This window comes from Macaca fascicularis, chromosome 3, assembly GCF_037993035.2.
Source record: "Macaca fascicularis isolate 582-1 chromosome 3, T2T-MFA8v1.1".
Taxonomy (NCBI): domain Eukaryota; kingdom Metazoa; phylum Chordata; class Mammalia; order Primates; family Cercopithecidae; genus Macaca; species Macaca fascicularis.
Window position 1 is genome coordinate 37,803,365 of NC_088377.1, and position 12,310 is coordinate 37,815,674.

Consider the following 12,310-nt stretch of genomic DNA (forward strand, 5'->3'; position numbering starts at 1 on the left):
AGGCGTGGTGGCACGTGCCTGTAATCCCAGTCACTCTGGAGGCTGAGACAGGAGAATTGCTTAAACCCAGGGGGTGGAGGTTGCAGTGAGCCAAGATTGTGCCACTGCGCTCCAGCCTGGGTGACAGAGCAAGACCGCATCTCAGAAAAAAAAAAAAAAAGATGAGGATAGATAGGATAAATACAAGATTCAACAGTTAAAGGAATTGCAAGTGACAGCCTGGGATGGAGAGTCAGGGCTGCAGGGCTGTAGCAGGGTAAGCAGACCTGGAGCAGAGACCACGCAAGGGACCGTCAGCTTTTATGATATGTTTTCTTATACTATTTGACTTTTACATATGTTACTTTCATTTAAAAAAAGAATTAAAAGGGAAAAAATCAGGCATTGTGTTGTTTTTCATTATGTAAGACTTTAAACAACCTAAATATCCATCGGAAGGGGATTTGGAAAATGAATTATGCTATTCCATGCGTGGGAACCCATGCAGCTGTTTAAAAGGATGAGATGGGATTACATGCATGAAGATAGCCAGCTCCATATGCGTGTGTAAACACACACATACGCTAGAAGGTGTAGAAACTGTCTCTGGAAAGATGAACAAGAAACTGGTAACAGTGGTTGCCTCTAGAAAGAAGAACAAAAGGAGGCCGGGCGTGGTGGCTTACACCTGTAATCCCAGCACTTTGGGAGGCTGAGGCGGGTGGATCACAAGGTCAGGAGTTTGAGACCAGCCTGGCCAATATGGTGAAACCCTGTCTTTACTAAAACTACAAAAATTAGCCAGGTGTGGTGGTGCACACCTATAATCCCAGCTACTCGGGAGGCTGAGGCAGAAGAATCGCTTGAACCTGGGAGGTGGAGGTTGCAGTGAACCAAGATCGCACCACTGCACTCCAGCCTGGGCGACAGAGTGAGACTTGGTCTGAAAAAAAAAAGAACGAAAGGAGAGGAACCAGAGTGGAGAGAGACTAACCTTCCCACTGCTTGCATTTCTCACCATGGACATGTGTTATCCTTCCCAATAAAAAAAGAGAAAACCTAAAATGTAAAGGCATCTAGGTTGCATGGTCCACCCTCCCCAGCACTCAGTGTCTGTCCTCTCTTGGCCTCGTAGGCAAGCCTGGGCACAGTCCTCAACTGGAGAGAATAAGCCACCTCCCAGCTGTGTGTGGTCTTGGGAAAATCACAACCCTCTCTGATGATGATGATGATGATGATGATGATGATGATGATGATGATGATGATTGAGATGGAGTTTGACTGTTGTTGCTCAGGCTGGAGTGCAGTGGTGCGATCTCGGCTCACTGCAACTTCCGCCTCCTGGGTTCAAGTGATTCTCCTGCCTCCGCCTCCCAAGTAGCTGGGATTACAGGCATGTGCCACCACGCCCGGCTAATTTCATATTTTTAATAGAGACAGGGTTTCACCATAGTGGCCAGGGTGGTCTCGAACTCCTGACTTCAGGTGATCTGCCCGCCTTGGCCTCCCAAAGTGCTGGGATTATAGGCATGAGCCACCGCACCCTGACATTCTTTCCCATAATACAACACTAGGTTATTTTGAGGATTACATGGGAAGTGAGTGGGAAAGCAGTGTGAAGACTCCAAAGATATATTAGATATATTAGTGTTTGTTAGTTTATTCCCATTGTCACCATTGCTTCCACCACCACCATCTCAGGGCACTTTAGGTAAGAAACAGGGTCCACCAGTCGATGTGTGAGCCATCCCACCCTGGCCGCCCAGGTGTCTAACGAAAACCAGGGACAGAAGACCAGGACACCTGCCCTCACATGTCAGAGATGACCCAACCCAACCACTCCAAGGCGTCACCATCAACCCATTTGTACAGGTAGGGTTTTAAGTAAATAAATAAAAGCCTCTCTGTTTTTTTGAGATGGAGTCTTGCTATGTCACCCAGGTTGGAGTGCAATGGCGTGATCTAGGCTCACTGCAGCCTCCACCTCCCGAGTTCAAGCAATTCTCCTGCCTCAGCCTCCCAAGAAACTGGGACTACAGGCACATGCCACCACACCTGGCTACTTTTGTGTATTTTTAGTAGAGACGGGGTTTCACTGTGTTAGCCAGAATGGCCTCGATCTCTTGACCTCGTGATCTGCCTGCCTCGGCCTCCCAAAGTGCGGGGATTACAGGCGTGAGCCACCATGCTCAGCCTAAAATAGTCCATCTTAAAATTCACAACCTTGGTTTTAACCAGCCCAAACTGAAGCTGGACTGTAGTCAGCATTTCATTCAGGGGCAACTTAGGATCTTTTGGATAAGAAATTATACCTTGGGTCTGTCCTATCTTCCATTCAGAATTATCTGTACTGGAAAGTGCCATGCATTTTAAAAATATAATTTGAAGTTTCAGAAATACTGACTTACTTAACTCTTGACTTAAAAGCTTCGCCAGCTAAGGCTCACTCTTCCACACCCACACGCTACTTCTCAGCCTCTGTGTCTTCTATTCTTGAGTAGCCTCTAATTCTGATTGTCTTTCATCACACCCAGGACAATCACCACTAAATCTGGCGTCTAGATGTTCTGTTGCCTTCTGAATTAATCAGAATATAGCTCAAACTAAAACTGGAAACCCGCTGGAATCTCAATGAGACCACCAAGAATCTCAGTTGCTCTTAGCAGAGATTATTGGAAAACAAGAAGATTAATGGCATGAGGAAGCACAGGTTAGCTGAGGTGGAGGTTGAGGTGGTCAGAACACCCAATGCCCCTGTCTGCTCTCAGGAAGGTTGTTTCACCAAATCTACCACCAGCCAATTTGCCCTCTGTTGTCAAGCTGCTCCCATCTAGCCAACGGGAAGAGAAATTCATCACCATGGCTGGACTGAGGAAAGAGCGAGTTGAGCCAGGTTGAGCCAGAGGCAGCTAAACCAAGGACATTACAGGATGTCAGGGATCCAGAGGGTCATGTGGCTGTGACTGTGTCCCCTAGAGGCAGGCCATGAACGGCTGTCTTCCCAGTGTGTGCAGGAAGTGCAAATTCTGCATCAGAAGCTGTCAAAACCCTGCCCCTTCTTGCTTGCACCAGCTGGTGATGTGTTGTGTGCTACTCACATCGATGACCTACTTACATTTTTCTAAATCAAAATGCACCTGTTGGTTTCTGTTTTCTGGAGTCTTATGCTCTCAGTTTCCATGAGCATCTTCCAGCCTGGCCAACCCATTCCCCTGGGGGGTTCCCTTAGGCTGTGCGAGTTTCTTTGCTTTTAGCCAGAATAAAATCCTGGAAGTGTCACCCAGGTAGGCCCCGTAAAAACTGCCCAATGAGTCCTCTGTAGATCATTGGTCAAGATCAGAGGTTCAGAAACTGCAGCCAGAGGCCAAATGTAACCCCCTGTTATTTATTTATTTTTCTGAGGTGGAGTCTTACTGTGTCATCCAGGCTGGAGTGTAGTGGCACAATCTCAGCTCACTGCAACCTCCGCCCCCCGGGTTCAAGTGATTCTCCTGCCTCAGCCTCCCACATAGCTGGGATTACAGGCGCCCGCCACCACGCCCAGCTAATTTTTGTAGTTTTAGTAGAGACAGGGTTTCACTCTGTTGGCCAGGCTGGTCTCGAACTACTGACCTCAGGTGAGCCACCTGCCTGGGCCTCCCAAAGTGCTGGGATTACAGGCATGAGTCATCGCACCTGGCCCTGTTATTATTATTACTTTTCTAACAGCTTTACCAAGATATAATTTACATGCCACACCATACTGTCACCCATTAAAAGTGTATAAGTCAGGGGTTCCGAGCGCATTTACAGAGTTGTGTAATCATTACCCTATTCCGATTTTAGAGTGTTTCTATCATCCCCAAAGCAGACCTTGTACCCATTACTAGTCACTCACCATTTCCTCCCCACATCTGCAAACCCTGACCCAGGCCTACACAATCACGAATCTACTGTCTGTCTCTCCAGTTTTCCATTTTTGAACATGTTTTATAAATGAAATCATATAATGTCAAGCCTTTTGTGACTGAAACAATAAAAATTCACCCAAGGTAAGAGAGATTGACAGAAAGGGAAAAGTGACCCATCTCCATGTCTTCTACAGTAATATTGCTTCAAATATGATGATATAGGTAAATTGAAAGAAAAGAATGGAAAAACATTAATCAATAGAAAGGAGATGTAGATGCATATAAATCAGATAAACTGCAGAGCAAAGAAAAATTCCAGAGACAGAAAGGGAAGTTAAAGAATGATAAAATGGTCAAATCACTATTAAAACATGGCAATCCTAAATGTGTATATGCCAAAAATAAGAACTGAAATATGTCAAGAAAAAACTGATAGACCTGAAAGAAGAAATAGGCAAGTCTACAATTATAGTCGTAGACTTCAACACATATAGTTGTGCACTCTCAGCAATTGATAGAATGACTAGACAAAAAATCAGTAAGCTTATACAAAAGCTTACCACCAACAACCAACAGAATCAATACATTTATTTATAGAAAACTCCATTCAGCAACAGCAGAATATACTTTCTTTTCAAGTACCCATGGAACATTATTAGTCCATTTTCATACTGCTGTAAAGAACTGCCGGAGACTGGGTAATTTATAAAGGAAACAGGTTTAAGTGACTCACAGTTTAGCATGGCTGAGGAGGCCTCAGGAAACTTACAATCACAGTAGAAGGTGAAGGAGGAACAAGGTAGCAGGAAGGCAAAGTGCCGAGAGAAGGGGGAAGAGCCCCTTATAAAACCATCGGATCTCATGAAAACTCAGTCACCATCGTGAGAACAGCACGGGGGAAACTGTCTCCATAGTTCAGTTACCTCCACCTGGTCTCTCCCTTGACACGTGGGGATTATGGGGGTTACAATTCAAGATGAGATTTGGGTGGGGACACAAAGCCTAACCGTATCAATCATTCAAGATAGAACATATCCTGAATTATAAAACATACCTCAACATATTTAAAAGAGTTGAAATTATACAGAATATGGCCTCTGACCACAATGGAATCAAACCTCAAATCAATGACAGAAAAATAAAAGGAAATTCTGCAAACGTTCAAAATCTGGAAAACAAAATTCTAAGTAAACCATGGGTCAAAGAGAAAGTCTTCAGGAAATTATATATATAAAGATATCTATGCATAGATAGATATGTATATCTATATGTGTGTATAACTACAGTAATATATATTACTAAATTAAAATGAAAATACAAATAAATTGGTAGGTTGAAGCTAATATAGTTCTGAGAAGGAAATTTGTAGCACTAAATATTTTAGAAAAGAAGGAAAGTTTTAAATCAATCATAAAAACTCCCACCTTAAAAAATTAGAAAGAAAAAGAAAAAGAAAATCAAAGCAAGGAGAAGGAAGTAAATAATAAAGATAAGAGCAGAAAGCAATAAAACTTTTTAAAAAACAACAGAGAAAAGCAAGTGAAATTAAAAGTTGGTCCTTTGACAAGGGTTAAGAAAATGTACAAACCTCTAGCAAGGCTGACGAAGAAAAGAAACAATGAATGTCTGTGTCTCCCCCAAATTTCTATGTAGAAACCTAATCCCCAAGGTGATGGGGATTGGAGCTGGGGGCTTTTTTTTTTTTTTCTTTGCCTCCCTAGTAGCTGGGATTACAGGCACGTGCCACCACGCCCAGCTAATTTTGGTATTTTTCGTAGAGATGGGGTTTCACCACGTTGGACAGAAAGGTCTTGATCTCCTGACCTCGTGATCCCCAAGGTAGGGGCTTTGGAGGGTGATTGGGTCTTGGGGATGGAACCCTCGTGAGGGAGATGAGTGTCCTTATGAAAGAGACTGCAGGCCAGGCATGGTGGCTCATGCCTGTAATCCCAGCACTTTGGGAGGCTGAGGCAGGTGGATCAACTAAAAATACAAAAGATTAGCCGGACACGGTGGCTGGCACCTGTAATCTCAGCTACTTGAGAAAGTAAGGCAGGAGAATTGCTTGAACCCGGGAGGTGGAGATTGCAGTGAGCCAAGATCGTGCCATTGTACTCCAGCCTGGGTGACAGAGAGAGGCTGTCTAAAAAAAAAAAGAGAGACTGCAGTGAACTCCCAACTCCTTCTGCCACATGAGGATATAGCAAGAAGGCACCATCTGTGAACCAAGAAGGGGATCTCCTGAGACACGGAATCTGCCAGCTCGTTGATGTTCTTGCCTCCAAAACAATGAGAAATAAATTTCTGTTGTTTACCAGCTGCCCAGTCTTTGGTGTTCTGTGATAGCAGCCTGCACAGGTCTCAGACACTAGGAGACAGACAGGAGAGCACATTTAGGTGCAAAAATCTTGTCTTTACCCTCACAGACCCTGGGTGATGCCAAAGGGAACCCCTAAAGAGAGAGAAGGAACCCAGAAAGCAAGAGGGAGAGCAAGAGGCAAGTTGACACCATCCCACCTGCCCAGGAGCCAATGCGGGGTGGAGGATGCTGTGAATGGTCCTCCACCATTGTTGATGTGAGGACCACAGGGATAGTCAGTCCTTCTCAGATAGCAGCCCTCCCAACAAGTGCCCTTGAGTCTGTGCAAACCCTAATGAGGACACACGACCTGGTTGTCAAGGCTGTGCAATCTGCATGTTTTAGGGTCCTCTCGAGGGACAGAATTAATAGGATACAAGTATACATGAAAAGGAGTTTATTTAGGAGAGTCAGCTCACACCATCACAAAGTAAAGACCCACAATAGACCATCTGCAGGTTGAGAAGCAAGGAAGCCAATGGTGGATTCGTCCGAGCCCTAAAATCTCAGAAGTAAAGAAGCCCATAGTGCAGCCTTCAGTCTATGGCCAAAGGCCCAAGAGCCCCTGGCAAACCACTGGTGTGGGTCCAGGAGTCCAGAAGCTGAAGAACTTGGATTCTGATGTTCGAGGGCAGGAAGTATCCAGCACGGGAGAAAGATGAAGACGGGAAGACTCAGCAAGTCAAGTCCTTCCACGTTCCTCTGCCTGCTTTGATTCCAGCTGAGCTGGGAGCTGAATGGATGGTACCCACCCAGATTGAGGGTGGGTCTGCCTCTCCCAGGCCACTGACTCAAATGTTAATCTCCTTTGGAAACACCCTCGCAGACACTCCCAAGATCAATACTTTGCATCCTTCAATTCAATCATGTTGACACTCAATAATAACCATCCCACTGCATTTAAAATCCCCCAGGCTGGCAGGGAGGCACCCTCATGGGATCAAGCTATGTCCTGCCCTGCACCGGGGCCAGTGGTATCAAAAGTCACCTGGCTCAGGGACAAGCCTGGCATTTTGAAACCAAAGCACGTGTCCTTCCTGGGAATAAGTGGGTGTAAAACGTCCTCTTTCTTTTTAGAAGGGAAGATCTTGCAAGAGATTGGGCTGCTGGGGTGGAGAGGGGAACACATGACCAGCAGCCAACTGAATATCCCAAAGGGAGCTTTGTGGATGCCCCTGCAGCTCTCAGTGGTCTCCAGGCCCAGAACATGAACATCTTGTCAAGCCTGTCCACAGAGACAGGGGCACTCCTGGTGGCCTGTGTCATACCCTTGCTGCTGAGATAAACAACAATTGCAGCTCATTCGCCACCAGATGCTAACTGATCCACTGCTCCACCAGACACATCTACGGCTTTGATCGAACAAGAAGCTAATTTCAGTACCGGATAAGAGACCACGGCCATGGGCTGGTTCTGGCTGGTTTACAGAGGCTGTGCACTGAGTGCCTTTGTGTCTCTGTGTCACCTTTCAATATATAGGGCCTACCTGTATTGCATTTAAATGTTAAGTCTTGGCCGGGTGTGGTGGCTCAGGCCTGTAATCCCAGCACTTTGGGAGGCCGAGGTGGACGGATCACTCGAGGTCAGGACTTCGAGACCAGCCCGACCAATATGGTGAAACCCCATCTCTACTAAAAATACAAAAATTAGCTGGGCATGGTGGCAGGCACCTGTAATCCCAGCTACTTGGGAGGCTGAAGCAGGAAAATCGCTTGAACCCAGCAGGCAGAGGTTGCAGTGAGCCAAGATCACACCACTGCACTCCAGCCTTGGTGACAAGAGTGAAACTCTGTCTCAAAAAAAAAAAAAAAAAAAAAAAAAAAGATGTGAAGTCTCCACCTGCATGTTCCATTTTATGTTTGTCCAGTTTGCATATGTCAGGAACATTCACAGCTCCTCCTGTAACCTGTTGAAAATATGCCCCTGGCCAACCCGTTCAGCTTGATTTCTATTCTCCCCTCCCTCTCTCCAAGTGTCTCCTCCCAGGCTTCAGCTGGAGTCTACACTTCCCCACCTGCCGGAATGGCCTCCCTGAAGGCTGTGGCTCTTTATAAGAACTAAAGTCTACTATCCAAATTTCTAGGTCTTGTGATTTTTTTAAGTTAACACTGGTCTGCTGCAGGGTGGTGGTGGAGGCCGGTGGTTCCCACCTCCACCAGGGGATTAATCAGAGATGGGGAGGCACGGGTCTTCCACTGGGATACTGGATGGGGTGAGGACAAGGGTAGGAAAGAAGCAGCTGCTGGATGAAGAGGTCCTCCTCTCAGGGCCTGGAGACAACACAAACCTGGGCTCTGGGCATGGCAGGAGGGACCTGCAGCTGACCCCCATACCGTCTGTGCCACCCAGGGCCCGGCAGCTGACTTGAATCCTCCACGAAGGGCCAGGCCTCAAGCAAGGTCAGGAAGGCATTCAGGAAAGTTCCCTGCCTGTCCCATCCCTGAGTCACTGGACTCACCAGGCCATCACCCGGGGGTTGCAGAGAAGGAGAAGACATGACTTGACCTGGCAGAATACAGAGAAAAGTTCCAGATGCCAAGTGACATCTTGGCCGCATCAGAACTGTAGACTCAAGTGCCTCAGGTGCTCGTGGACGTTTGAGCAGTCCTGGCTGCTTTTCATAGTTCCACAGACATGTAGCTCACGCCTGTAATCCCAGCACTTTGGGAGGCCCCAGCGGGTGGATTACTTGAAGTCAGGAGTTTGAGATCAGCCTGGCTAACATGGCAAAACCAGGTTTCCACTAAAAAAATACAAAAGTTGGCCGGGCGTGGTGGTGGATGCCTGCAATCCCAGCTACTCAGGAGGCTGAGGCAGGAGAATCTCTTGAACCCGGCTGGCAGAGGTTGCAGTGAGCTGAGATTGTGCCACTGCACTCCAGCCTGGGTGACAGAGCAAGACTCAGTCTCAAATAATAATAATAGTAATAATAATAAATATAAATAAATAAATAAAAATAGTTCAAAGACCTTAGCTCCTTCCTGTGGCTGCCACTGCTGCTGTTTTTAAGTGTCCAGGGCAAACGGAGCTCGTGGCAGGCAGAAGGAAGCCGGGGATGCCTTATGATGCGGGAAAGATCAACAGATCGTGAGACAGAGGGGCGGGACATTCTGGGAACAGACAAAAATGGAAAAGGGGGAAATAGAGCTTTCCAATCATTAGAAATAAGGCAGAAATTACCCAGCCGGAGGCAACTGGACCCAGCTTTCCCTGTCATCAAGGAGTCTCCGAGGAACAACTTTTGTAACTAAGTGAAAGTCAGTGCGTGGCTGAGAATCTTGTCCTGTCTCCCGAGGGTGATTACAGGACTCGTAACCATGCGTAGGTGCCCTGCCTCCTCCACGGTGGCAGCAGGTCCCCTAGAAATCCTGACTTGTGTTTAACTAAAATGGCTACAACTTGTCCGCATGCAATGGCTCACACCTGTAATCCCACACTTTGGAAGGCCAAGGGAGGTGAATCATTTGAGGTCAGGAATTCGAGACCAGCCTGGCCAACATGGTGAAAACCCCTCTCTAATGAAAATACAAAAATTAGCCGGGCATGGTGGTGCACACTTGTAATCCCAGCTACTCGGGAGGCTGAGGCAGGAGAATTGCTTGAACCCGGGAGGTGGAGGTTGCAGCAAGCCGAGAGTGTGCCACTGCACTCCAGCCTGGGGGACAGAGCGAGACTCCGTCTCAAAACAAAACAAAACAAAAGGCTGCAACTTGAGGACAGAGAGCCTTCCAGATCTCTATGATGTAAACCCTGGAGGGGAATCTTAAGCTGTCTGGAACCTTCCCCAGGGCCTGCCAGGAGCTGAGCCACTTCTACGTGCTGGGGACAGATAAGACAGATGAGGTCATTGTCTTCACTCACAGAGCTGATGTTCTGGGGGGATGGACAGACAGAAACCAATAAGTAAGGTCATTTCAAATAACAAGGTCCCTGCCAGACAGAACAGGGTTCAGTAATGGGGAGACCCGTGCTGAAGGCTGGTCTCTTCCCCGCAAGGAGCTCAGATCATGCACCAAGGAATTGACCCTCAGGAAATGGACATCGGTCAGTCAGAGGCCAGGGGATTTGCATCTTATTTTTTCCTCCATTGCATCATGGAAGACATGATTGAACCTTAGCACGCTGCAGCCCTCCCTGCCCCATATTCTGTGGCTGCAGCATCCTGTGGAAAAACCGTCGTAACCAGTTACTGCTGGGATCTCAGGAAGAAGAGCACAGCGATAAAAGGAGACCCTTTGCTACCACGGCAACTGCCTTTGGTCCAGACTCAAAAGTTCAGCCTCCATTTGCACAAAAATTGCACAAAAGAAGAAAGTCTTTCCTGGTCTAGAGAGCTTCAAGATCTTCTAACCAACTCTGCAGAAAAAAGATTCTACCTGAGGCTGGGCACAGTGGCTCACGCCGGTAATCTCAGAACTTTGGGAAGCCGAGGTGAGTGGATCACCTAAGGTCAGGAGTTCAAGAGCAGCCGGGCCAACATGAAGAAACCCTGTCTCTACAAAAGTACACAAATTAGCTGGGCATGATGGCGGGTACCTGTAATCCCAGCTACTCAGGAGGTTGATGCAGGAGAATCACTTGAACCCAGGAGGTGGAGGTTGCAGTGAGCTGAGATTGCATCATTGCACTCCAGCCTGGGCGACAGAAGAGCGGGACTTCATCTCAAAAAAAAAAAAAAAAAGAGATTCTATCTGATCTGACACATTGGCGTGGATTCAGACAAATCCAGAAATTGGATTTGTCTGAATACATTAAACGGCTGCATTAAATATATTAATTCATTCAATGCATTAAGTTGCTGCAGAGATTTCCACTGTTTCATTATTACACCGTTTATGTATGCAGTCTCTACAAATGGACAATTCAAAGCTACTGGCTCTTACAGGCAAGGGAAGGTCACCCAGGGGTTCTCATGGTCCACATTCTCAAAAAAATAATATAAATAAATAAAAATAGTGCCACCGACGTTAGCTCCTTCCTGCTGCTGCCACTGCTGCTGTGCCCTTTACTCAAATTCTCTCAATGGTTACATTTCACGTAACTACAGTGCAAGAGAAAACGCAGAAAACTGAGATGAGCACAATTGGTGTATTGTGCGTCTAGAGCGCTATGCCATTTCACCACTGCTGCAGATTCACATAAAACCTACTGTCATCAAGATACAGAACCGTCCGCCCCCAGAAAGGTCACCAAGCTGCCCCTCTGTGGTCACAGCCACCTGCCTCATCTGTGACATCCTTACCTGGCAACCACTCATCTGTTTTCCATCGCTATAATTTTGCCATTTTGAGAATCTTTTTTTTTTTTTTTTTTTTTTTTTTGAGATGGAGTCTCGCTCTGTAGCCCAGGCTGGAGTGCAGTGGCCGGATCTCAGCTCACTGCAAGCTCCACCTCCCGGGTTTACGCCATTCTCCTGCCTCAGGCTCCCGAGTAGCTGGGACTACAGGCACCCACCACCTCACCCGGCTAGTTTTTTGTATTTTTTTAGTAGAGACGGGGTTTCACCGTGTTAGCCAGGATGGTCTCGATTTGCTGACCTCGTGATCCGCCCATCTCGGCCTCCCAAAGTGCTGGGATTACAGGCGTGAGCCACCGCGCCCGGCTTTTTGAGAATCTTTTATGTAGATAGGACTTTCAGAGACTGACTTTTATTTTTTAAACTCAGTCCAACATACCTGAGCTCCATCTAAGTGGCTGCGTGTTCCTTTTTATGTCGAAACAGTATTCCACAGTACGGTAGCATTGTTTGTTTAACCCTTCCTCTGTTTCCAGATTTTGATTTATATAAATCAAACTGCTGCGAACATCTGCGTGTGGGCTTCTGTGCCTACGTAAGTTTTCCCTCCAGAGGGAGAAATCCCCAGCAATGCGAGTGCTAGGTAATCCGGTGAAGTGTGTTTCTTTTTGTAAGAAACTGCCAGACTATTTTTCTGAGCAATCGTACCCTTTTACATCCCACCAGCAATGTGGGAGGAAACCATTTCCCGCACCTCCTCAACAGCATTTCGTCCTGTTACTAGTTTTTATTTTAGCCAACTTGATAGATGTGTGGCAATGTCTCATCGGGATTTTAATCTGCATT